The 24,783-nt window shown below is 42.0% G+C and overlaps 1 protein-coding gene across 5 annotated transcripts in view; it reads left to right on the forward strand.

Annotated features, from left to right (window-relative positions):
* The first annotated feature begins 94 nt into the window (after positions 1-94).
* The window catches only part of LOC118366648 (unconventional myosin-Ib-like), a 153,915-nt gene continuing 129,226 nt past the window's right edge, over positions 95-24,783 (forward strand). For 2 of the 5 annotated variants that reach the window (XM_052493571.1, XM_052493573.1), the window contains exon 1: positions 96-341. The gene's annotated coding sequence lies outside the window, so the exon portion shown is untranslated. Of the gene's footprint in view, positions 342-24,783 lie in introns of all 5 variants that reach the window. The other 3 variants (XM_052493570.1, XM_052493572.1, XM_052493574.1) reach the window with 3 other exon arrangements.

Below are 24,783 nucleotides of genomic sequence, written 5' to 3' on the forward strand. Positions count from 1 at the left end.
TATTGCACTGTCAAATGCCTTCATCTCATCCTGGCAATGAGTTATGATAGTTATGATGATGCTGAGACTCAGACTCCGTTGTGAAGAGTTGAGGCATTTTTTCTCTCCCTTAAAATCTCACCTAAAGTGATTGAGTGGCGCGTAGCAGCACGTGTGCAGCTAGCCACTCCCTTTGCCCGTAGTCCCTATCAGTTAGTGCTCCAGTGGAAGTCCTCATAGCCGGATGAGACACGCGTGCAGAATTCAGGGATAGAGGAAACTTTTTTCATCTGAAAAGATATCTCCGGGATTCTATATAGTCCTCCAGAGTGTATTTAGGGGACAACATTTCCAATTCGGAGGCAAGTAGAATAGTTTTATTCTCAACATTTTCCACATTGTCTTCTTGAGTAGCCTAACACAAGAAGTTCTAGCCTAGCCATTGTTTGCAACTTTTTGCAAGCCTATCACTTGTTGGTGTTACTTTGTAATTGACAATTCAGCGTTGGTTGCATACTCTGACTTTTTTTTATAGCTAGAATTCTCCTTTCCAAAATGTGTCTAATCAGTAGGCTATTTGTCCATTCATATACATGGCCATTACAACCCGTTCGTTCTTTAGCCTACACTAATGCCACCAGTCTCATGAGCTTTTATGTTCAAGATCTTCACATAGCACTAGCATATTCTGTAATTTCTTTAGTTGATTTGTATTACTTGTGGATTTTTAATGCCACGTGAAATCTTTATTTAACGTTAAACTATCCCCTTAAATGTTTCAAGCATCCTTGCATTTGTTTGTCTTTGAATAGGCTATCGTTTCGACCATTCCTGAGCTCTTGTTCTTTTTCGTGTGAGGGGGAAAAGAGAAGTGGGTTTGCTACTAACGGGAGCGGGTGGGTCTACTTTTGTTACTCGTCTCACCTTGTCCAAATCTGTGGCGATTTTGTATTGTTAATTATGAATGCACTCTAGTGATTTCAAACATCTGTGGTCAGTACGCTCGAACACAACAACAAGAGAGCGATACATAAATTGAAAGTTGTAGGACAAGGGTGGAAAAAAAATAACAGTGCAACTCTAAAAACAAAGCAGATGTCTTAAGGAGATTTCATGTATTCACTAGACTAGGCTATCAATGTTACTACCCTTACGCTCCTCCACACTTCAGTCCACTATGCATAAGAATGTGATTTCACGCCAGAATAATGTACTTACATTGCACCCCCTTTGAAATATCCCGGAATGAAATACACTCACACACAGATTTGTAATGGAGATTGAAGTGTTTTACTAGCATACACACCATCTACTTTAAAGCCTAAAAAGCCCCCGTTGTTCTCTGAGAAACAAGACAGGAGAATCTCTGGGAAGTCTCTCTGCTTTTCCTCCTGCCGGAATTCCCTTTGGGATCCAGGGCCAGGCTTGCACTCTATAGGAACTTTGAGTTTTGAAGTATGGAAAACTAATGCTTTGCAGAAGGCAAGGTCCCAAAAACATAAACCAGAATTGGGTTAGGTCTGCATTTTTAATGAAGCTTTAGTTGCAGCCAGGGTCTGGGTCTCATGCTGTCTGTGTTTTTGTCTGGGACCTGACTAACCCAATATGTTGTCGCTGTGCTTCCTTCATACAAAGGAGAATTGTGTGCTGCTTTGTTTCAACACTCAACTTTTTATGTTTATGGCATAGGGTCTTCTGTGTCACAAGTTGCCTAACAACAGTAAGGGAAAGTCCACACAACGATTCTAGTTTCTACCCTTGAATATCAGTAGCTACTGTGTGTTTGAAGTTCTGCTATGAAAGATACTGGTTTGGATGAAGTAGTTGAACCCATGTGACTGTTATAAAGGTCTTGTATATGTTATTCGTTGCCAGACCTACTGGCTCCAGGTCATCTACAAGTCCATGCTAGGTAAAGCTCCGCCTTATCTCAGTTCACTGGTCACGGTGGCAACACCCACCCGTAGCACGCGCTCCAGCAGGTGTGTTTCACTGATCATCCCTAAAGCCAACACCTCATTTGGCCGCCTTTGCTTCCAGTTCTCTGCTGCCTGTGACTGGAATGAATTGCAAAAATCGTTGAAGTTGGAGACTTATCTCCCTCACCAACTTTAAACATCAGCTATCTGAGCAGCTAACCGATCGCTGCAGCTGTACATAGTCAATCGGTAAATAGCCCACCCAAAGTAATATGACACCCAAATGCACACTGTCATAACAACTAGAGGTTGACCGATTTTATAATTGGGGACGATTTCAAGTTTTCATAACAATCGGTAATCAGTCTTTTTGGATGTCGATTATGGCCGATTACATTGCAATCCATGAGGAAACTGCGTGGCAAGCTGAACCCCTGTTACGTGAGTGCAGTGTCAAAAGGACCTTATGGTTGCAATGAGCCAAGGTAAATTGCTAGCTGGGTGATTCTGCAACTACGGGCACTTCCATGTCTTCGGGTCAATTTTGAGCATTTTATATAAAAATAAAACAAATACAAATATTTGCATGTTAAGTTCACACTGGAATCACCGAATACTTTTTTAAACACCTCTATCAAATATTTTAGCTTCTTTTCAGATGCATTTTATACCTTAATTTCACTTTTTTGCCCTTGTCCTTGACAGACTTTTAAGCTTCTATGTTTTTCTATGAGAAAACAAGAATTACACATTATATAATGTTATGTACTACAGAGTCAATGAAATAAAATCTATATCAATATTTATTATGAGTATGCCCTTTTTATATATATTTTTTTACACAAAATATACCTGTCCTTTGGGAGTGGTGCCATTTCCACCACTGAGGACAAATTCCTCATTAATATTATTTTTTTCAAGAGAATTTTAATTTAGTTACCATATTGTTACACTAAAGCACATGGCTGCAGTGGACAGTTGTTCCAGATGTAATGTCCAGAAGTTGAAGAAAAATGGAGGTAAATTTTGCTTGTGTAGACAATGTTTTAATTGTTAGTAATTTCCAAACAGGCTATAATTTATTTATTTTGTGGTAGAACTTATGATTAAAAAAATATTCTATATATTTAATGTAAACATTATGCTAGCTGTAATTAGAGATCGACCGATTATGATTTTTCAACACCGATACCGATTTATTGGCGCACCAAAAAAAGCTGATACTGATTAATTATATATGGCAATTACAACAATACTGAATGAACAATGAACACTTTAATTTTAACTTAATATAATACAACAATAAAATCAATTTAGTCTCAAATAATGAAACATGTTCAATTTGTTTTAAATAATGCAAAAACAAAGTGTTGGAGAAGAAAGTAAAAGTGCAATATGTGCCATGTAAAAAAAGCTATTTTATTATAATTAAGTATGATTTGATAGAGCAGTCTGACTGAGCGGTGGTAGGCAGCAGCAGGCTCGTCAGCATTCATTCAAACAGCACTTTCCTGCGTTTGCCAGCATCTCTTCGCAATGCTTCAAGCATTGCGCTGTTTGACTTCAAGCCTATCAACTCCCGAGATTAGGCTGGCAATACTAAAGTGCCTATTAGAACATTCAAATCAAATGACATTTTATTGGTCACATACACATGGTTAGTAGATGTTGATGCGAGCGTAGCGAAGTGCTTGTGCTTCTAGTTCCGACCATGCAGTAATATTTAACAATTTCACAACTACCTTTTACACAAAAGTGTAAAGTCAAAGGTACATGAAATACAAATGGTATTTTGTAACACTGTGGTTTTGCATTATTTAAATCCAATTGAACATGTTACATTATTTATTTGAGACTAAGTAGATTTTTATTTACAGTTGAATTCGGAAGCTTACATACACCTTAGCCAAATACATTTAAACTGTTTTTAACAATTCCTGACATTTAATCCTTGTAAAAATTCCCTTTGTTAGGTCATGTATGATCACCACTTTATTTTAAGAATGTGAAATGTCAGAATAAAAGTAGAGAGAAATTATTTATTTCAGCTATTATTTCTTTCATCACATTCCCAGCGGGTCAGAAGTTTACATACACTCAATTAGTATTTGGTAGCATTGCCTTTCAATTGTTTAACTTGGGTCAAACATTTCAGGTAGGCTTCCACAAGCTTCCCACAATAAGTTGGGTGAATTTTTGGCCATTCCTCCTGACAGAGCTGGTGTAACTCAGTCAGGTTTGGAGGCCTCCTTGCTCGCACACTTTTTCAGTTCTGCCCACAAATTTTCTATGGGATTGAGGTCAGGGCTTTATGATGGCCACGCCAATACCTTGACTTTGTTGTCCTTAGGCCATTTTGCCACAACTTTGGAAGTATGCTTGGGGTCATTGTCCATTTGGAAGACCCATTTGCAACCAAGCTTTAACTTCCTGACTGTTGTCTTGAGATGTTGCTTCAATATATCCACACAATTTTCCTCCCCTCTTGATGCCATCTATTTTGTGAAGTACACCAGTCCCTTCTGCAGCAAAGCACCCGTACAACATTATGCTGCCACCCCCCTGCTTCAAAGCAAATCAAATCAAATTAAATGTTATTTGTCACATACACATGGTTAGCAGATGTTAATGCGAGTGTAGCGAAATGCTTGTGCTTCTAGTTCCGACAATGCAGTGATAACCAACAAGTAATCTAACTAACAATTCCAAAACTACTGTCTTATACACAGTGTAAGGGGATAAAGAATATGTACATAAGGATATATGAATGAGTGATGGTACAGAGCAGCATACAGTAGATGGTATCGAGTACAGTATATACATATGAGATGAGTATGTAGACAAAGTAAACAAAGTGGCATAGTTAGTGGCTAGTGATACATGTATTACATAAGGATGCAGTCGATGATGTAGAGTACAGTATATACGTATGCATATGAGATGAATAATGTAGGGCAAGTAACATTATATAAGGTAGCATTGTTTAAAGTGGCTAGTGATATATTTACATTTCCCATCAATTCCCATTATTAAAGTGGCTGGAGTTGGGTCAGTGTCAATGACAGTGTGTTGGCAGCAGCCACTCAATGTTAGTGGTGGCTGTTTAACAGTCTGATGGCCTTGAGATAGAAGCTGTTTTTCAGTCTCTCGGTCCCAGCTTTGATGCACCTGTACTGACCTCGCCTTCTGGATGATAGCAGGGTGAACAGGCAGTGGTTCGGGTGGTTGATGTCCTTGATGATCTTTATGGCCTTCCTGTAACATCGGGTGGTGTAGGTGTCCTGGAGGGCAGGTAGTTTGCCCCCGGTGATGCGTTGTGCAGACCTCACTACCCTCTGGAGAGCCTTACGGTTGAGGGCGGAGCAGTTGCCGTACCAGGCGGTGATACAGCCCGCCAGGATGCTCTCGATTGTGCATCTTTAGAAGTTTGTGAGTGCTTTTGGTGACAAGCTGAATTTCTTCAGCCTCCTGAGGTTGAAGAGGCGCTGCTGCGCCTTCTTCACGACGCTGTCAGATTGAGTGGACCAATTCAGTTTGTCTGTGATGTGTATGCCGAGGAACTTAAAACTTGCTACCCTCTCCACTACTGTTCCATCGATGTGGATAGGGGGGTGTTCCCTCTGCTGTTTCCTGAAGTCCACAATCATCTCCTTAGTTTTGTTGACGTTGAGTGTGAGGTTATTTTCCTGACACCACACTCCGAGGGCCCTCACCTCCTCCCTGTAGGCAGTCTCGTCGTTGTTGGTAATCAAGCCTACCACTGTTGTGTCGTCCGCAAACTTGATGAATGAGTTGGAGGCGTGCGTGGCCACGCAGTCGTGGGTGAACAGGGAGTACAGGAGAGGGCTCAGAACGCACCCTTGTGGGGCCCCCGTGTTGAGGATCAGCGGGGAGGAGATGTTGTTGCCTACCCTCACCACCTGGGGGCGGCCCGTCAGGAAGTCCAGTACCCAGTTGCACAGGGCGGGGTCGAGACCCAGGGTCTCGAGCTTGATGACGAGCTTGGAGGGTACTATGGTGTTGAATGCCGAGCTGTAGTCGATGAACAGCATTCTCACATAGGTATTCCTCTTGCCCAGGTGGGTTAGGGCAGTGTGCAGTGTGGTTGAGATTGCATCGTCTGTGGACCTATTTGCGCGGTAAGCAAATTGTAGTGGGTCTAGGGTGTCAGGTAGGGTGGAGGTGATATGGTCCTTGACTAGTCTCTCAAAGCACTTCATGATGACGGAAGTGAGTGCTACGGGGCGGTAGTCGTTTAGCTCAGTTACCTTAGCTTTCTTGGGAACAGGAACAATGGTGGCCCTCTTGAAGCATGTGGGAACAGCAGACTGGTATAGGGATTGATTGAATATGTCCGTAAACACACCGGCCAGCTGGTCTGCGCATGCTCTGAGGGCGCGGCTGGGGATGCCGTCTGGGCCTGCAGCCTTGCGAGGGTTAACACGTTTAAATGTCTTACTCACCTCGGCTGCAGTGAAGGAGAGACCGCATGTTTTCATTGCAGGCCGTGTCATTGGCACTGTATTGTCCTCAAAGTGGGCAAAAAAGTTATTTAGTCTGCCTGTGAGCAAGACATCCTGGTCCGTGACTGGGCTGGGTTTCTTCTTGTAGTCCGTGATTGACTGTAGACCCTGCCACATGCCTCTTGTGTCTGATCCATTGAATTGAGATTCCACTTTGTCTCTGTACTGACGCTTAGCTTGTTTAATAGCCTTGCGGAGGGAATAGCTGCATTGTTTATATTCGGACATGTTACCAGACACCTTGCCCTGATTAAAAGCAGTGGTTCGCACTTTCAGTTTCACGCGAATGCTGCCATCAATCCACGGTTTCTGGTTAGGGAATGTTTTTATCGTTGCAATGGGAACGACATCTTCGACGCACGTTCTAATGAACTCGCACACCGAATCAGCGTATTCATCAATATTTTTATCTGACGCAATACGAAACATGTCCCAGTCCACGTGATGGAAGCAGTCTTGGAGTGTGGAGTCAGCTTGGTCTGACCAGCGTTGGACAGACCTCAGCGTGGGAGCCTCTTGTTTTAGTTTCTGCCTGTAGGCAGGGATCAGCAAAATGGAGTCGTGGTCAGCTTTTCCGAAAGGGGGGCGGGGCAGGGCCTTATATGCGTCGCGGAAGTTAGAGTAACAATGATCCAAGGTTTTACCACCCCTGGTTGCGCAATCGATATGCTGATACAATTTAGGGAGTCTTGTTTTCAGATTAGCTTTGTTAAAATCCCCAGCTACAATGAATGCAGCCTCCGTATAAATGGTTTCCAGTTTGCAAAGAGTTAAATAAAGTTTGTTCAGAGCCATCGATGTGTCTGCTTGGGGGGGGGATATATACGGCTGTGATTATAATCGAAGAGAATTCTCTTGGAAGATAATGCGGTCTACATTTGATTGTGAGGAATTCTAAATCAGGTGAACAGAAGGGTTTGAGTTCCTGTACTCTTCTTACCAGAAAGATGTTTGTTTCTGTCGGCGCGATGCGTGGAGAAACCCGTTGGCTGCACCGCGTCGGATAGCGTCTCTCCAGTGAGCCATGTTTCCGTGAAGCAGAGAACGTTGCAGTCTCTGATGTCCCTCTGGAATGCCACCCTTGCTCGGATTTTGTCAACCTTGTTGTCAAGAGACTGGACATTGGCAAGAAGAATGCTAGGTAGTGGTGCGCGATGTGCCCCTGTTCGGAGTCTGACCAGAAGACCGCCTCGTTTCCCTCTTTTTCGGAGCCGTTTTCTTGGGTCGCTGCATGCGATCCATTCCGTTGTCCTGTTTGTAAGGCAGAACACAGGATCCGCGTCGCGGAAAACATATTCTTGGTCGTACTGATGGTGAGTTGACGCTGATCTTATATTCAGTAGTTCTTCTCGACTGTATGTAATGAAACCTAAGATGACCTGGGGTACTAATGTAAGAAATAACACGTAAAAAAACAAAACTGCATAGTTTCCTAGGAACGCGAAGCGAGGCGGCCATCTCTGTCGGCGCCGGAAGTTATTGGGCTTCACGGTTGGGATGGTGTTCTTCGGCTTGCAAGCCTCCCCTTTTCCCTCCAAACGTAATGATGGTCATTATGCCCAAACAGTTCTATTTTTGTTTCATCAGATCAGAGGGCATTTCTCCAAAAAGTACGATATTTGTCCCCATGTGCAGTTGCAAATCGTAGTCTGGCTTTTTTATGGTGGTTTTGGAGCAGTGGCTTCTTCCTTGCTGAGTGGCCTTTCAGGTTATGTCGATATAGGACTTGTTTTACTGTGGCTATAGATACTTTTGTACCGGTTTCCTCCATCTTCACAAGGTCCTTTTTCTTTTGTTCTGGGATTGATTTGCACTTTTCGCACCAAAGTACGTTCATCCTTGAGAAAGAATGCGTCTTCTGAGTGGTATGACGGCTGCGTGGTCCCATGGTGTTTATACTTGCATACTATTGTTTGTACAGATAAACGTGGTACCTTCAGGCATTTGGAAATTGCTCCCAATGATGAACCAGACCTGTGGAGGTTTACAATTTCTTTTCTGAGGTCTTGGCTGATTTATTTAGATTTTCCCATTATGTCAAGTAAGGAGGCACTGAGTTTGAAAGTAGGCCTTGAGATGCATCAACAGGTACACCTCCAATTGACTCAAATGATGTCAATTAGCCCATCTGAAGCATCTAAAGCCATTACATAATTTTCTGTAATTTTCCAAGCTGTTTAAAGGCACAGTCAACTTAGTGTTTGTAAACTTCTGACCCACTGGAATTGTGATACAGTGAATTATAAGTGAAATAATCTGTCTGTAAACAATTGTTGGAAAAAAATATTTGTGACACGCACAAAGTATATGTCCTAACTGACTTGCCAAAACTATAGTTTGTTAACAAGAAATTTGTGGAGTGTTTGAACAATGAGTTTTAATGACTCCAACCTAAGTGTATGTAAACTTCCCACTTCAACTGTATGTATTGTATTAAGTTAAAATAAAAGGGTTCATTGTTCATTCAGTGTCGTAATTATCATTATTATAAATATATATAAAAATCATCCAATTTAATCAGTATCGTCTTTTTTTTGGTCCTCCAGTAATCGGTATCGGCTCGGTAATCGGTCGACCTCTAACATCTGCTGTCACTACAGCTCCTTAATTTTAGATTTATGATCATCTAACATTTTAGCAATTTACCCTGGACACCATTACATTATGTTAGTCTATATATGTGTGGGGAATGGTCCCCTCAGCCCATAGGTACCATAATTCCTACCTTCCACCCAGAAAGCAGTATTACTGCTTTTACATAATTCCCCTTTTCTGTTTTACTGTGGCTTCTGTGGTTTCATCATGTATGCCACAGCCTTCATGAGCCAAGTCACCAGATCAACTTTATTAGTAGGACAGATCAAACAAACAAAGACGACATATGGGCAATTTCATGGTAAAAGTGATGCCGAGACTCAGAATCTTCACTTTAAAATGTATGTCAAACAAAAACCTTTTACAAGAACACATTTACTTGAACAGTTCAGATGCAGAAGTTTGGATGACCATTTGTGCCATCTTTCTGTTACCAAACTTCTGCATCTGTACTGTTCAAGTAAATGTGTTTTTGTAAAATTGTCTGTTTTCTGTAGTTGTATCGTTTGCTTAACTTTGCAAACATTGTTTTTTGTTTGACATGCAAACAAAAAACACTCACCTTGGAATTTCCCATATGCTTATAGTGGATGTTGTGGTCCTGCCTCGGCGATTGGGGAGTTCCTGTCTTAATAGCTATTAATTTACCCATTGGGATAAAAAATTATTGATTTGGAAACGCAGCTTGGTGAAATGATTTGATAAGGAAATTTGTATTTGTCTAGTGTTTGCATAGTTTATCCTGTTGTGTTCAACCCTCATCTGTATCCAGAACAATGTGTTTGCCCTCTAGGCTAGTTGCCACGTTGTTTAGGAGCAAAGTCCCTCAGCCATGGTGATGAATGGTGTTTGCTCTGATCTGCCTGTGGTGAGTACTACTGAGGTGTGTGTACTGTGTATTAGCTCTGGCTCAAGACGGGTGGTTGTGAGGGTGATGGAGAGGTGCAGCACTACCGGCTCAGCTCTACTGTCTGAGTAGAGAGATGCAGTGCTTGCCATTTGAGTTCTAGCTCTGACAGCAGCCAGGCAATCACTGACAGATCCATGTTGCGTCAAGTTCTATATGATTGTCGACTTCAACTGTGATTTATTAAAGTCCTTGTTCCCCGATCATTCCCTGTTCCATCATGGAGCATTCATGTTCTATCTGGGAATGCTCATGTTCCATCTCTCCTGATGCCTGCTGTTCCTGGTTTGCATCTCCAGTGTGGAATTTTGGATAGGCCACCAGGAAATATGCTTTTGAAGTATGAGACCAGCACAGGAAGCTAGGCTACAGATGTTGGGATATCCAACGAGGGGGCACTATTTTTATTTTGGGAAAAATAACGTTCCCAAAGTAAACTGCCTATTTCTCAGGACCAGATGCTAGATAATGCATATAATTGACAGCTTAGGATAGAAAACACCCTAAAGTTTCAAAAACTATAACAATATTGTCTGTGAATATAACAGAACTGATATTGCAGGCGAAATCCTGAAAAATCCAATCAGGAATTGACTCTTATTTTGAAACCCCTGTCTTTCTATGCATCCCTATTGCCCACTGATAGGGATATCAACCAGATTCCTTTTTCTGTGGCTTCCTTAAGGTGTCTACAGCTTTTAGACGTAGTTTCAGGCCTTTATTTTGAAGAATGATCGTAAATGACTACATTGCGTAAGTGGCCAGCTGAGGGCTCTGAGTGATTCTTGCGTAAAAGACAGAGGTAGTAATTTTTCCTCTCGGTCCTACTGAAAAGCCAATTGGCTAGATGTACCAATCTTATAGAGACATTCCCCAAGAGACTTGCAGCTTTAATTTTTGCAAAAGGTGGCTTTACAAAGTATTGACTTTGGGGAACCTATTCCAGGTTGTAAGAGGACAAAATAGAAAAAATGCCAAAGGGGGTGAATACTTTTGCAAGACACTATGCTCCCTTCGAGGGAAGTAACAATGGAACATGCGTGAGTGCATCAGTTGTTCCGGATGACTGTGTGATCACACTCTCCGCATCCGATGTGAGTACGACCTTTAAACAGGTCAACATTGGGGTCATGGGGCCAGACGGATTATCAAGGTGTGCTCAGTCCTCTCCTGTACTCCCTGTTCACTCATGACTGCACGACTCCAACACATCAAGTTTGCTGATGACACAATAGTGGTAGGCCTGATGAACGACGAGACAGCCTGTAGGGTGGAGTTCAAAGACCTGGCCGTGTGGTGCAAGGACAACAACCTCTCCCTCAACGTAACCAAGACAAATGAGATGATTGTGGACTACAGGAAAAGGAGGACTGAGCACACCCCCATTCTCATCAACGGGGCTGTAGTGGAGCAGGTTGAGAGCTTCAAGTTTCTTAGCCTCCACATCACCAACACAATAACATGATCCAAGCACACTAAGACAGTTGTGAAGAGGGCATGACAAAACCTAAAGCCTGCCTCAAGTGACTGGAAAGATTTGGCACGGGTCCTCAGATTCTCAAAGTTCTACAGCTGCATCACTGCCTGGTGTGGCAACTGCTCGGCCTCCGACTGCAAGGCACTACGGAGGTTTATTGCGTACGGCCCAGTACATCACTGTGGCCAAGCTTCCTGCCATCCAGGACCTCTATACCAGGTGGTGTCAGAGGAAGGCCCTAAAAATGGTCAAACTCCAGCCACCCTAGTCATAGACTGTTCTCTCTGCTACCGCACAGCATGCGGTCCCGGAGCGCCAAGCCTATGTCTAAGAGACTTCTAAACAGCTGCTACACCCAAGCCGTAAGACTCCTGAACAGCTTGTTTACCAATCAGGACCTGAATATGACTGCACGTCACATAACATAATTTAACGCGTTCATACATTTTTTCCCCCCGTATTTACACTAATTATATCACTCATATTTAATATGTCACAACGATTCATTGATAGGTATGCTATCATGATGGTAAAGTTGTCTCGCGCACCTACAGCCTGGTCATTTAAAAAAAGCTAGCTTGCTCATGGATGCAAACAATGTTCTTTCCCAAAAACATAGCAAAACGACAATCTGTTTCAGTATCTATCGTTAGCTAGCTAACTACACTGCTCAAAAATATTAAGGGAACACTAAAATAATACATCCTAGATCTGAATGAATGAAATATTCTTATTAAATACTTTTTTCTTTACATAGTTGAATGTGCTGACAACGAAATCACACAAATTATCAATGGAAATCAAATTTATCAACCCATGGAGCTCTGGATTTGGAGTCACACTTAAAATTAAAGTGGAAAACCACACTACAGGCTGATTCCAACTTTGATGTAATGTCCTTAAAACAAGTCAAAATGAGGCTCAGTAGTGTGTGTGGCCTCCACGTGCCTGGATGACCTCCCTACAACTCCTGGGCATGCTCCTGATGAGGTGGAGGATGGTCTCCTGAGGGATCTCCTCCCAGATCTGGACTGAAGCAACCATGTCTGACCCACCTCCAAACCGGTCATGCTGGAGGATGTTGCAGGCAGCAGAACGTTCTCCATGGCGTCTCCAGACTCTGTCAAGTCTGTCACGTGCTCAGTGTGAACCTGGTTTCATCTGTGAAGAGCACAGGGCGCCAGTGGCGAATTTGCCAATCTTGGTGTTCTCTGGCAAATGCCAAAAGTCCTGCACGGTGTTGGGCTGTAAGCACAACCCCCACCTGTGGACGTCGGGCCCTCATACCACCATCATGGAGTCTGTTTCTGACCGTTTGAGCAGACACATACACATTTGTGGCCTGCTGGAGGTCATTTTGCAGGGCTCTGTCAGTGCTCCTCCTTGCACAAAGGCGGAGGTAGCGGTCCTGCTGCTGGGTTGTTGCCCTCCTACAGCATCCTCCACTTCTCCTGATGTACTGGCCTGTCTCCTGGTATCGCCTCCATGCTCTGGACACTACGCTGACAGACACAGCAAACCTTCTTGCCACAGCTCGCATTGATTTTCCATCCTGGATGAGCTGCACTACCTGATCCACTTGTGTGGGTTGTAGACTCCGTCTCATGGTACCACCAGCGTGAAAGCACCGCCAGCATTCAAAAGTGACCAAAACATCAGCCAGGAAGCATAGGAACTGAGAAGTGGTCTGTCGTCACCACCTGCAGAACCACTCCTTTATTGGGGGTGTCTTGCTAAATGCCTATAATGTCCACCTGTTGTGTATTCCATTTGCACAACAGCATGTGAAATGTATTGTCAATCAGTGTTGCTTCCTAAGTGGACAGTTTGATTTCACAGAAGTGTGATTGACTTGGAGTTACATTGTGTTGTTTAAGTGTTCCCTTTATTTTTTTGAGCAGTGTATATAGCTAGGTGTCATCTAAAATAACCCTAATTAATAAGACGGGTTCGTCCACCATTAATCAAATAAGAACTATCTATGTGAAGCTAGCCACAATAAGGATTAGCCACAATAGTGGACTTTGCGGTTAGCCTTCAAAATGAAGTATGTCATTGACAGTGATGTAAATGAATACAAATAGTAGAATTATGCCATAATTGAATAGATGCTAAATGAGGTTGGAATGTTATATAAAATCAACCTGTTAATGGTGGGTCGTGACGTGTCAGTAAATGTATACTTATTTAATGAATTGATTTGTCAAAGTGCAACTGCGGTCTCTGTTCAGTGCACTCTCTGCTTAGCAGTGATCTCTGCTCAGTTTGGCAGCTGCGCAAGTGGGAGACCTTTTTTCTGGAGTTTTCTTGAAGATCACTCCGCGACACACGCTGCAGCACTGTCGTTCAACAGTTGATGATGCGCTGTAAGCTACTGACTTGTCATTCCCACTCGCCAAATGGACTTATGCTCCCAACAAGTTCAGACTGAGCTCAATCGTCATGATTGAGCTCACCGATGAGTTTCTCTCTTTCATACTAACTCAGAGAATTAACGAGGAGCTCCCTCAATGTGCTTTGTGCGAGGAAGTGCTTAGTAATGAGTCAATCAAAATGAACAACTTCATATAACGACACGTCCTGACAACATCCCCAGCATGACAGTATACCCAGGGAATTCTTTCAGAACAGGGCAGAATCCTTCAGGAAACAGTGCTTCGACAGTGGAAAAGTAAGTCGGCTAGCAAGGCATTGTTGTCATTTTACAAATGGCGATGATAAGCAGAAATAAGGGAGTAGTATATTTGAGTTTCTCTTTCAAACAATCCCCTGGCCTTGTATATAGCTAATGTTAACCAAAGCAAGTTAGCTAGCTACTGATGCAACCCTAAGTAACAGTACAGATGAAGATGAAAAATGATCAGGCCTACTGTACATTTTTACCATAGACGTTCTTGTTGACAACAAGTCTAGGTTCGAACCATTGCTGTTAAAATACAAGTCATTTCTATTCTGAACTGCATATGCATATACACAGACTGAACCCGGACAGGAAGATCACGTCAGTGACTCAACCCACTCAAGTGGCACACCCATACTAGGGACGGCATGGAAGAGGACCAGTAAGCCAGTGACTCAGACCCTGTAATGGGGTTTGAGGCAGAGAATCCCAGTGCAGAGGGGAACTGGCCAGGCAGAGAGGGCAAGGGCGGTTCGTTGCTCCAGTGCCATTCCGTTCACCTTCACTCCGGGGCCAGACTACACTCAATCATAGGACCTACTGAAGAGATGAGTATTCAATAAATACTTAAAGGTCAAAACCACGTTTGCGTCACTCGCATGGATAAGCAGACCATAAAAATTGAGCTCTATAGGAGAAAGCCCTGCGTCCAGTAAGTAAGGAGGCCTGCGTCTTGTGACCGTAGCGTTCATGTAGGTATGTACGGCAGGACCAAGTTGGAAAGATATGTAGGAGCAAGCCCATGTAATGCTTTGTAGGTTAGCAGTAAAACCTTGAAATCAGCCCTTGCCTTAACAGGAAGTCAGTGTAGAGAGGCTAGCACTGGAGTAAAATTATATATTTTTTTGGTTCTAGTCAATATCCTAGCAGCTTTGAACTGGGGGAGGATCTTGGAGGGTTGGTGTCCTGGCGGTTGGGAGCTTGGGCCGGTGGCCGATAGGTCACTGGTTCGGGTCCCTGTTTCTACTGTATTGTATGTTTTTAATATTAAATAAAATAGAAGTCGTCCTAATGTTCCTATTGCCCCAGGCAGTGCTCAGACAGGGAATGTAAAAGCTGTAGCTTATACAGTGCATTCGGAAAGTATTCACATGTTAGCCTTATTGTAAAATGGATTCAAACAATGATGACAGTTTTTATTTTTAATAAATTTGCTATCACATTTACAGTATTCAGACCCTTTACTCAGTACTTTGTTGAAGCACATTGGCAGTGATAACAGCATCAAGTCTTCTTGGGTATGATGCTGGAAGCTTGGCACACCTGTATTTGGGGAATTTCTCCCATTCTTCTCTGCAGATCCTCCCAAGCTCTGCCGGCTTGGATGTGCAGTATTGCTGCACAGCTAATTTCAGGTCTCTCCATAGATGTTTGATCGGGTTTAAGTCAGTGCTCTGGCTGTGCCACTCAAGGACATTAAGAGACTTGTACCGAAGCAACTCCTGCATTGTCTTGGCTGTGTGCTTAGGGTCGTTGTCCTGTTGGAAGGTGAACCTTCACCCCCGTCTGAGGTCCTGATCGCTTTTCATCAAGGATCTCTCTGTACGCTGCTCCATTTGTCTTTCCCTCGATCCTATCTCCCAGTCCCTGCTGCTGAAAATCGTCCCCACAGCATGATGATGCTGCTGCTACCACTGTGCTTCACTATAGGGATGGGGCCAGGTTTTGTGACGCTTGGCATTCAGGCCTAAGAGTTCAATCTTGGTTTCATCAGACCAGAGACTCTTGTTTCTCATGGTCTGAGAGTCTTTAGGTGCCTTTTGGCAAACTCCAAGCGGGCTGTCATGTGCCTTTTACTGAGGAGAGGCTTCCTTCTGGACAGTCTACCATAAAGGCTGGATTGGTGGAGTGCTACAGAGATGGTTGTCCTTCTGGAAGGTTCTCCCATCTCCACAGAACTCTGGAGCTCTGTCAGAGTGGTTTCTTGGTCACCTCCCTGACCAAGGCTCTTCTCTGCTGATTGCTCAGTTTGGCCTAGCGGTCAGCTCTTGGAAGAGTCTTTGTGGTTACAAACTTCTTCCATTTAAGTATGATGTAGTTGACTGTGTCCTTTGGGACTTTGAATGCTGCAGACATGCACGGTCAGCTGTGGGACCTTTATCTAGACATGCCTAGTTAAATAAAGATTACATTTATTTTTAAATAGACGGGTGTCTTTCCAAATCATATCCAATCATCTGAATTTACCACAGGTGGACTCAATCAAATTGTAGAAATATCTCAGGGATGATAAATGGAAACAGGATGCACCTGAGCTCAATTTTGAGTCTCATTGCGAAGGGTCTGAATAGTTATTTAAATTTTAATTTATTTTTTATAAATGTGCAAACATTTCTAAACCTGTTCACTTTGTCATTATGTGGTATTGTATGTAGATTGATGAGGAATTCTCTCTATTTAATCCATTTTAGATTAGGGCTGTAACTAACAATAATAATAATAATAATAATAATATATGCCATTTAGCAGACGCTTTTATCCAAAGCGACTTACAGTCATGTGTGCATACATTCTACGTATGGGTGGTCCCGGGGATCGAACCCACTACCCTGGCGTTACAAGCGCCATGCTCTACCAACTGAGCTACAGAAGGACCACACAATATGTGGAAAAAGTCAATGGGTCTGAATACTTTCCGAATGCGCTGTATGTCATTGGTCCTGAATTTGTCAGAAGAGAATTGTGTTCAGCTAATTTCTTTCAGCTGTCTGTCCATAACTCTTTCCTCCAAGTAGGTCCTAATCCTTATTCCTCCTGACTCGGCAGAATTGAGCACATTATTCAATTTATTATCTAGTTGTCTTTTAACCCGGACCTGTTGCCTGACCTTTACATTTGATAAGAATTCTAAGAACCTCTGCTCTACTGTAGCTTATATCAGAGGATATCTGTCTGTCTACTTTGCCCATAAGGATTTAAATGAATTGGCATACATTTTTAAATGGTATAATTGAGCTGGTGCTTAAAATATTTATTTTATTTAACCAGGTAGGCCAGTTGAGAACAAGTTCTCATTTACAACTGTGACCTGGCCAAGATAAAGCAAAGCAATGCGACAAAGACAACAACAGAGTTACACATGGGATAAACAAACGTACAGTCAATAAAACAATACATTCTGTATACTGTGTCTTCAAATAAAGTAAGGAGGTAAGGAAAAGGCCAATAGCGGCGAAGTAATAACAATTTAGCAATTTACACTGGAGTGATATATGTGCAGATGAGGACGTGCAAGTAGATATACTGGTTTGCAGAAAAACAAATATGGGGATGAGGTATGTAGTTGGTTGGATGGGCTATTTACAGATGGGCTGTGTACAGCTGCAGTGATTGGTAAGCTCTCTGACAGCTGGCACTTAAAGTTAGTGAGGGAGATAAATCTTTTTTTGTGATTCGTTCCAGTCATTGGCAGCAGAGAACTGGAAGGGAAGGCGGCCAAAGCAGGTGTTCACTTTGGGGATGACCAGTGAAATATACCTGCTGGAGTGCATGCTACGGGTGGGAGAGTTTAGTCTAGCCAGACACCTAGGTATTTATGGTTGTCCACATATTCTAGGTCAGAAGGGTCCAGAGTAGTGATGCTAGTCGGGCGTGCAGGTGCGGGCAGCGATTGGTTGAAGAGCATACATTTAGCATTTAAGAGCAGTTGGAGGCCACGGAAGGAGTGTTGTATGGCGTTGAAGCTTGTTTTGGAGGTTTGTTGACAGTGTCCAAATAAGCAATATAGGCCTATGTGTTTGTTATTTTCTGAATGAGGAGCTTTATTGTATTCAAAGTTGCAGGACTGACCAGGGTTGAGGTTACCTTTAGGAGAAAGTTGGGCTTGCATTACGTTCTATCTCTCTGACTGTCTCAGAACTATGGCGGACAGAGCCTTCTGCACCCTTACCCTTGTCTATAGAATGCTCTCCCTGACCATCTGAGTTCTGAGCTCCAACACTAAAGCGGTCCTTAAAAACCCACTTTTAGAGACTCTTTTTCATAGTCCTTGTCGCAATCTAAAATGCATTTAGCACCTAGCCCACTTGCTATTTTAACTGCCTTTTGATTCTAAATGTTTTTTATTGTAAACTCAGCAAAAACATTTACATCTCCACAGTCAACTGTGTTTTTATTTTCAGCAAACTTAACACGTCTAAATATTTGTATGAACCTAACAAGATTCATCAACTGAAACACAAACTGAACACGTTCCACAGACAAGTGACTAACAGAAATTGAATAATGTATCACTACTGGTTGTAAACGAACGAGTGATGCGCGTTCGGAGCAATACTGGCTGTATCTAAGGCTCAGCCAATCGTTTACAACAGATTGCAGCGCAGCACGCAACTGAAGAAAGAAGAGAACAAAATGACTAGTTACAGCATCAGTTTGCTCTCTGGAAAGTCAGCTTGCCAGTTAAAGCAGCAAGTCCCCTGGAAGATAGAGGTAACGTTAGGTGAAAAGCCTGACCACGGAGACGGGGGTGAGGAGACTGGGTTGAGAAGGTGATGAAGTGTACTTCATGAGCTGTAACTGAAAAACTACTGGTATTTGGAAAGTGTGAGGTGAGGGAGAAAGTGTGGTGGAACAAGTATCAGCATTAATTATCTTGCTAGCTGGATTGAATTCTTCGTTAGTTAGCCAGAGAAATGTTGAGCAACATCAGCCATCTTATCTGATCAAATATTTGAGCATATGGTGTGAAAAAATTGCTTGCTAGCAAAGCAAGACAGCTAACGTTAGCTAACTAACGTTCCAACATCAGATGAGCTAACATTAGTAACCTAACCATTAAATGGTATACGACTCCTTGCCGTAACGAACTAACCACGATACGTTAACTAATGGTTTATCTCTACAGTATGTGGTTAATTTTCAGAATGAGAGAATTAGGTGAAAAATTAGGCGTTGCTTGTTAAGTGGATTCAGGGATCAAACGGAGCTGGGCCTGGCTTAAGCTGGATGCCACTATAGAGGTGAAAGGAACACCACACTTTCCCTGTTTCTCACTTTTGCTGGCACATTGTAGAACAGATGTCCACAGGCAGTCTTTGTTGTGTTGAACTTGATAGTAACGTGTGTGAGTGGGGGGGTATTATACATTTTTATTTATTTTTACTCTGAAAGTTATTTTTGCACACATGTAGCCTTGTGCACTTGATCGACGTCTATAGTGCACACTATAATAGAGCAAACATAGAATGACTGTCTGTTTAATTCTATTTCTACTTTAAGATGTTTTTTTCCCAAGTGCAATATTTATGTGTGTGGTCACAAGCATTCCATTATAAAGGCTTTCATTACTAACTGCAATATTAGTGTATTGTTTTTTTTTTTCTCAAGACTTGTGTCATTTGCAGTAAAGTCTAGGCAACAAATTACATTGGGTTGCTTTCTTTACATTTTTTTTAGCTGTGAGTTAGGTTCACATTAACCACTTTTTATTTTACACACATGTAGATCATATTCTTTGTTGTTTATTTAGTTAACCTGCATTTGCCCTTAGCAGGGATTGTTTTGTTTGCATGTTTCAGTGCAAAGAAAGCATCACTGTATTGGGCCCTCAGCAGTTTGCATCCCTGATAAATGCAGGGAAGGACTGAAAGGAGACATTTAGGAATGTGCAAGTCTACCAAGTTGTGTTGAAGTGAGGCTAAGTAAAAGTATCTGGCAGGGTTTATATAGAGACGCGTACATGTACATGCTAGGGTTGTGACGATGCCACTATCGCAATATTTCCATGGCAAGTGAAAACAGTAATTAGACTAAACTCTTGGTTCTTTTTAAAACCTGAATGACAACAATGTTTGTTTCAACATTAGGGCTATTTTCCAAAATAAGTGAAATCCAATTGTTAATATTTTGTTTTCTAACAACGATACTAACGAAGCCCAAGGCAAAAAAACAAAACTTTGACTCTTGGAAGTATCGCGGTCGAGCGGCGTGGTATCGCGGTCGAGCGGCGTGGTATCGCGGTCGAGCGGCGTGGTATCGCGGTCGAGCGGCTTCGTTGATCTTTTGTCTAATTAGGCCTCATTTGGTATGCAACTTATCAGAACGAGTAATGGTTCCTGCAGCCATTTGTTCACTCCATCCATTGATATGATTATTAATTGACAAGTCTTTGATAGTCTAAAGCAGGGCTGTTTTTAATGCCAGAGCATGTGAATTGGCAAGTTTGAAGCAAGGAGCAGAGCGTAATTAAAGCAAATTTTAAAAAATGGTGTCTGCCTTCTCTCACTCTCCAGTTTTTTGTTCTGCTCAGCCACAAGCTCTGTGCATCGTCTGTATTTATCATGTCCTTTATCATTTTAATTAGGCATATTTGGTTGTAATTATTTAGCCTACTCCACCCACAGTAGCCTATATCTAGTTTATATTCTACTTTCTAACATCTAGGATAGGTATTTCTTATTTTGAAGGACCTTAAATGTATTAACGAATGATTTAGGTAGGCAATACATAGGCTACTGTAAAATGTACTTTAGTTTTTCTGGAACAGAAACACCATAATATATAAATCAATTTAAGGTAAAATATCAGACATAGATCGTAGGTAATAAAGACCGGTATCCATTTCTTTTCATAAATAAAAGGGAATAAATCATCTCAATCTCAAACTGCAGCTGTCAAATGATTTGCGTACCCAACAAGCTTCATATTTGCGTCGAGCATGGTAAATGCTCAACCATGAACTATTATAATAAAGTCAGAAGAATACACATGTAACATTTTGATATCATAAAGGAATATTAGTGGGAATATAGCCATGATATAATGTCATTAAGCAGATGCTTTTACCAAAGCGACATAGTCACACGTGCGTGAGCTTCTGGGAATCGAACTGTGTGTCTGGCACCTACTTCCTTTCTTGCCTGTTCACCCTCTGAATGGCACACATACGCAATCCATGTCTGTTTACATTTTTACATTATCCCACTATCAGGGTTAACATATTTGTGCACAAAACTAGATTTTTAAAAATTGTCACATCTGCATCGTTTTTAATGTAGCCTAGTCAATGAGCGCTGTCTGTATAGCATCGTTATTAATGTAGCCTAGTCAATGAGCGCTGTCTGTATAGCATCGTTATTAATGTAGCCTAGTCAATGAGCGCTGTCTGTATAGCATCGTTATTAATGTAGCCTAGTCAATGAGCGCTGTCTGTATAGCATCGTTATTAATGTAGCCTAGTCAATGAGCGCTGTCTGCATAGCATAGTTTTTAATGTAGCCTAGTCAATGAGCGCTGTCTGCATAGCATAGTTTTTAATGTAGCCTAGTCAATGAGCGCTGTCTGCATAGAATAGTTTTTAATGAAGCCTAGTCAATGAGCGCTGTCTGTATAGCATCGTTATTAATGTAGCCTAGTCAATGAGCGCTGTCTGCATAGCATAGTTTTTAATGTAGCCTAGTCAATGAGCGCTGTCTGTATAGCATCGTTTTTAATGTTGCCAAGTCAATGAGCGCTGTCTGTATAGCATCGTTTTTAATGTAGCCTAGTCAATGAGCGCTGTCTGCATAGCATAGTTTTTAATGTAGCCTAGTCAATGAGCGCTGTCTGCATAGCATAGTTTTTAATGTAGCCTAGTCAATGAGCGCTGTCTGCATAGAATAGTTTTTAATGAAGCCTAGTCAATGAGCGCTGTCTGTATAGCATCGTTATTAATGTAGCCTAGTCAATGAGCGCTGTCTGCATAGCATAGTTTTTAATGTAGCCTAGTCAATGAGCGCTGTCTGTATAGCATCGTTTTTAATGTTGCCAAGTCAATGAGCGCTGTCTGTATAGCATCGTTTTTAATGTAGCCTAGTCAATGAGCGCCGTCTGTATAGCTATCGTTATTAATGTAGCCTAGTCAATGAGCGCTGTCTGTATAGCTATCGTTATTAATGTAGCCAAGTCAATGAGCGCTGTCTGTATAGCTATCGTTATTAATGTAGCCAAGTCAATGAGCGCTGTCTGTATAGCTATCGTTATTAATGTAGCCAAGTCAATGAGCGCTGTCTGTATAGCGTGGTAGCATGGTGCCAGATCTTTGTGTATGTTTGAGGCTCCGCTCTCAATGTATTTTTCAATTTTAGGCTTTTCAAATATATTCCATTCTCCTTTTCTTTTGTTTGTATTATGGCTATATTCTCAGTAATATTCATTTTATGTAATTAAGCTTTTAATGTGTATTTTTCTGTATTTATTGTAATAAAACTAATAGTGCCAGATCTTTGTGTGTTTGAGGCTGTCTGTTGGGCTGGGAGAGGGGGATTATTTTACAGTTCATACCACCATATGCAAATGGTAAATTACTCATGGTCCCATTCCAGGAACCTTTCAATTATATATTCTCTACTTTAGTCTGGAAATATGGGGCAATGTCAAACGCTGGAGGTGAGCTAGCACCAATATGTTCTAGGTGACTTGCTTCGTAATCACAGGACCAAGACCTCCATGTAACATAGACATTTAAGTAGACTTTACATATGGGGAAATTCCATGGTAACTGAATGATGCAGAGGCTCCAATCTTTTTCACTTTAAAGGTATGCCAAACAAAAACCATTGATTGCGAAGTTAAACAAATGATAGAACTCTATGCACAAGGACTAATTTCCACATTGATTGTTACAAAAAAACATTATACAAAGCAAATGTTTTACTTCCAAACTCTGGTAGCTAGCTTTATGTGAATCGTAATAATGTAGCGAACCAGATAGTTTAACAGGCAAAAATCCCCTAAAACTAATGCTATGGAAGGTAGGTGGCTATCTGGCTAGCTCTCTCTCTGCCTCTCTCTTGTTCTTCCTCTCTATATTCTTTCTTTCTCTATGCCTCTGTCCTCTTTGTCCCGTTGTCTCTCAATAGGATTCGATATGGAGGGAGGCTGCTCAGTGTTGCGTCACTGGCCGCTAATGGTGCTGCCTGGCAGGGATGTCTGAACCTGGGGTACTAGGCTACCAGGCTGGCAGGGCAGTAGCTCATCCAGATTAGTCTCTTCTGCCACGCACCTGATCCTTGTTGGTGTCCTTGCATTACATGCACCTGGAGAATTATACTATACATACAATGCTCACTTATATAGTTCTGGGCCGTTTTGCCTTTTTAAGTGAATTAGACGGTGGGGTGCTGATCCTAAATCAAATAAACTGCTCTTTGTGGAACCAGAAGTCCATTAAGCCCTATAGCCTGAGGTCTTCAGAGGAGCTCTTGATCAGCCGATAACAAACAGTTCTAAACATAGCCATCTCAAATTCTGCGGGATGTGTGTGTTCAGCGACTGTTTGGTTTGAAGCCGTTTGATTGGCTGCTTGCGAGATGCCTGTTCAAACCTCACAACTCGGCACACAGTGGACTTGAGAGATTCCTCAGGGAATTATGTAATGGAAGAACGGACCTCACACTTGACCTCCCGGTGGTCCATGAATGTTCGCATGGCTTGAGGCAGAGTTGGGGTTTGGTTTGCTCCTCAGAGAGGCTATGTCCCAAATGGTACCCTATTCTCTATCGCAGTGTTTCATTCTCTACTGGTTTTGCCCCAGGACCCAAATTCGACCATGTTGTCTCAGTTGCTACTCAATATTCGCATTGCAAAAAATAATAATCAAAATGCTATCTGGAAAACGATTTATATTGCTATATTGATAGGAAATGTAGCAATTGTATGACAAGGTAACAAAATGCCCACTTCTTTCATTGTCAATTACGTTTTACCCATATTCTTAATGAAACATTTTTATGAACTCTGAAACCACAAATTCAACCAAAATATTGCTGCTATTAGCTCTATATTGAAAATGATGTGATTGAAAACGTGTTCAGAGGTTAAATGTATAAACATTTTCATTTCTACACACTTTACACCTGGTTTAACTCATCAAAGTTCAGAATTTAGTATTTTGTCATAAATAAAAATACCCACCCAAAAAGTAGATTTTCTTTTTTTTTTTACTCAGACACCCACGACCATTCAAAACTTTTGAGTCGTGAACCACCAGTTGAGAATCACTGCTCTATAATAGTGCACTAGTTTTGACCAGAGGGTTCTGTCAAAAGTAGTGCACTATAGGGAATATGGTGCCATTTTGGGGGGGTGCACTGAGCCCAGAGACACGAAATCTGGGGAGCGATCTGCAACCAGTACCTTTCTGTCCCAGCTGCTTAACAGTGAACCGGGGGTAATATTTGGAAAGAAGGGGAGAGATCTGAACCAGAAAACTGGAGACAAAGACATTGCTGGGGGTTGCAGTTTTTCGCCCATTTTTTCCCATCTCCTGTGGACACTAATCCTAGTGCTATAGGGATGGAGATAAAGAGTGGCCTAGGGACATTCAAGGCCTTGATACAGGGCTTTGCTCTACCCCGAACACTGTGCGCTGTTGTAACAGATGGGCTGGGGTGAAGCAATGTGCTCATCGTCTATTGTTCAGTTCCCCCCTTCTAACCCAGCTCTTTAGATCAGCAGAAACGAGCACTACGCACAAACATGGGCTTCTGGGTTAGTTTGGGTTATTTTCTTCAAAGGTGTCTTGTAATATTGGGATAGTGTGATAACACACTGAAACATGCTGTGACTGTGTCAGCATTTTTGGGAGTTTTGTTTTTACCTGCATCATACTGTACAGCACATAGTTGGTGCCATCAAGCTGTGGGCATTAATTTCAGTATGTAGTGCAATGTAAGACAGACATTTGTATAAGTCAAATACCATGATGGACCTGGATGAGGCAA

The sequence above is a fragment of the Oncorhynchus keta genome, chromosome 34, assembly GCF_023373465.1.
Source record: "Oncorhynchus keta strain PuntledgeMale-10-30-2019 chromosome 34, Oket_V2, whole genome shotgun sequence".
NCBI classification, from domain to species: domain Eukaryota; kingdom Metazoa; phylum Chordata; class Actinopteri; order Salmoniformes; family Salmonidae; genus Oncorhynchus; species Oncorhynchus keta.